We start from the raw sequence: 3,056 nt of genomic DNA, 5'->3' as shown, positions 1-3,056 counted from the left end.
TGGCAGACTCGGGCACTCGGCTACCTGGAGGTGATGGCTCGCTTTCGCTCCGTCAGCTCCTTCCCGCTGCCGAGGGCCTGTATCCCGCCCATGCGCCCGCTGCCTAGCGTTTCCTGGCTGCTGTCGGTGTACGTGAGGGAGGTTCTTCCTCGCATGGAGCACACAAAGGCCAGGATTACGTCTACTTTCAGATGTATCCTGAAAATGGACTCCACCAAGAAGGTACGATTGATTGATTGATTGATACTTTTATCTACATGTCTGGCGCCATACGGTTTTGAAAGGCCATAAAGGAGGTTGCGGTGAGTTGATCTGCAATGACTTCAGGTCTGGCCTTTGTCCAATTTCCTAATCTCTGTACGTTGTAGTGGACATGGTTTATTCTGTCAACATTCTTGTTAATCGTACACCACCAGCAGACGGATGATTCGAATCAACCTGCAACTTCATTTACCATTTTGTACTCGTCAGGTACACCTCTGGGGACACCTAGTGCCCGGATCGTTGGTTGTTCTGTAGAAAACGCAGGGCAGTGTAGTCCTCGTTAGTATAGTGGACAGTATCTCCGCCTGTCACGCGGATGAACAGGGTTCAATTCCCTGATGGGGAGATTGTTTTGGTTCCTCTTATTTTCATCGGTTAACATATTGTTCAACCTTGAGCAGTGACCACAGTATCCCTCTCTGAAAATTGTGATGCGTGGACCTGGAGATACTGCACAGTCCTACAGATATGGTAGTCCTTTACTACCGTTTGAGCATTCCTCGAAATCAGGATGCATAACAAGTTTTCACAAAGGAAAAATTGTGTATTAGAGTCAGTGACTCAAATTCTGTATTGCGGATTAAGTTGAAACCAAGAATATATGTAAAAGATTAGAAGGCATTTGAACGTATTTTTACTGACAAATTCGTTGGCATTTAATCTTTTTAAGTCCAGAGTGTCGGTACCTCTACTGTTGGAAGTCCAGTTCTGTGGAAGAAACAAACGCCTCTACTTTGGGGTGCATTAGTACTATTTGACAAGGACAAATCCTTCTTGTCTCAGAAAACAAACAAGTTTTTCACCAGGTAAACATAAGCGATGGTATTTCAATCCACGCCTCCATAAAGCTAGGGCAGCAAATACAGTCAGCAGAGTGGCGCAGCGGGAGCGTGCTGGGCCCATAACCCAGAGGTCGATAGATCGAAACTATCCTCTGCTAACTTGCGTGTTTTATGTGGAAGATATCCGCTAGGTTCCACTTACACTCTTCGGTTTCATGACATAATAAGAACACCCATTGTTCAGACTTCCACATTGAAGAACAGTTGAACAAATTTCCGGGTAACTCTTTTGAAAATGTCAATGTTAATGACTTCCAACCAGTGAGCATAAAGATGAGAAATGTGGACATTAGTTAGAAATTGACTGCTCCCAGACTGGTTACAGAGTGTTTCCCTGACCGGGAATCCTAGCCACTAGACCACCAGGGCCCTGAAAACCGCACTAGACACTTGCTTCCTGGCTGCTTTTTAGACGTATGCACGAAGCACCCATACCATGTCAGGTGTACGAAGTCTGAAATGTGGTTTGCAAAGGTCATTGGTTGAAGTCTTTGAGCGAGAACTTTTGTGGCTTAGGGAACTGCTGCAGGAATATGGACGTGGAAAAATTATACAACTCTAACAAGAGCGAACAGAGGTTCTTTTCTCATGTCTTCTATTGACTCCTTGGTGTAGTCCGCGTTGAGGGTGAGGTTGGAGTTTCCACACAATGTTACCAGAAAGGCCATTTCCCTCCTAAAAGTCGCTCCGTGGTAGGGGCATAGATCTTTAAATGACAGGTTGACCAAAACATACATGTCCAACTTTTAGCCAAAGCAAGTCAATGAAACAAAACTTTCCTTTGCTTTTTTGAATAATTGATCCTTCATCCTTAAAACTGTGTGGGAAAAGTCAGACCAAAAGCCTTTGTAATCTGCATACGTACAAAATGACATAGGTTGATAGAACAATGCATATTTACACTGTTACTCATTTTGTGTTGTATTTGGACTGCTGCACACATCCTCACCCCTGCCCTGGTTGTGTTCTTTTTGATCACATTCCTAGTGTAAAGAACTCCAAAGCTAATGTTTTGGCCTGATTTCCACATGTTTTCCAAATGAGGTCTTACTGCTTTGGTCAGGAAAGATACAAGTATGTTACAATAATTTAATGGACTGTGGTGGGATTTGAACCCACGCTTCCTGGGAGACTGGAACTTAAATCTAGCGCCTTAGACCCCTTGGCCACACAACTGTCATTTACAAGTTTTAGAGAATCAATTTATCGGCATTATGAGACGGCAAACGTATGACATGGCACCGCTGTGGTTGTGGTGTGGCAGGGATAAGCCTGGATCGTTATTTATTCTTTAATAATCGTAGGGTAGCGCAGTCCTCGTTAGTATAGTGGACAGTATCTCCGCCTGTCACGCGGAAGACCAGGGTTCGATTCCCTGACGGGGAGATTTTTTTGGTTCCTCTTATTTTCATCAGTTAACATATTGTTCAAGCTTGAGCAGTGACCACAGTATTCCTCTCTGAAAATTGTGACGCGTGGACCTGGAGATACTGCACAGTCCTACAGATATGGTAGTACACTACTACCGTTTGTTGCATTCCTCGAAATCAGGATGCATAAAAAGTTTTCAAAAACAGTGTCTGTACCTCTACTGTTGGAAGTCCAGTTCTGCGGAAGAAACAAACGCCTCTACTTTGGGGTGCCTTAGTACTATTTGACAAGGACAAATTATTTTCGTCTCAGAAAACCAACAAGTTTTTCACTAGGTAAACATAAGCGATGGTATTTCAATCCACGCCTCCATAAAGCTAGGGCAGCAAACACAGTCAGCAGAGTGGCGCAGCGGGAGCGTGCTGGGCCCATAACCCAGAGGTCGATAGATCGAAACTATCCTCTGCTATCTTGCGTGTTTTATTGTGAAGATATTTGTCCGGTCCCACTTACACTCTTCGGTTTCACGAGATGTTAAGAACACCCATTGTTCAGACTTCCACGCTGAAGAACAGTTTA

At 44.2% G+C, this 3,056-nt stretch overlaps 1 non-coding gene across 1 annotated transcript; it reads left to right on the top strand.

The window, feature by feature from the left end:
- Positions 1-2,420: 2,420 nt before the first annotated feature.
- Positions 2,421-2,492, top strand: trnad-guc (transfer RNA aspartic acid (anticodon GUC)). Its single transcript has one exon. It is a non-coding gene; the product is annotated as a tRNA-Asp (tRNA).
- The last annotated feature ends 564 nt before the right edge of the window (positions 2,493-3,056 follow it).

The sequence above is a fragment of the Nerophis ophidion genome, linkage group LG27 (genome assembly GCF_033978795.1).
Source record: "Nerophis ophidion isolate RoL-2023_Sa linkage group LG27, RoL_Noph_v1.0, whole genome shotgun sequence".
NCBI lineage: Eukaryota > Metazoa > Chordata > Actinopteri > Syngnathiformes > Syngnathidae > Nerophis > Nerophis ophidion.
Note: the sequence above shows the minus strand (reverse complement) of the source record. Positions and strands in the feature narration are given on the sequence as shown.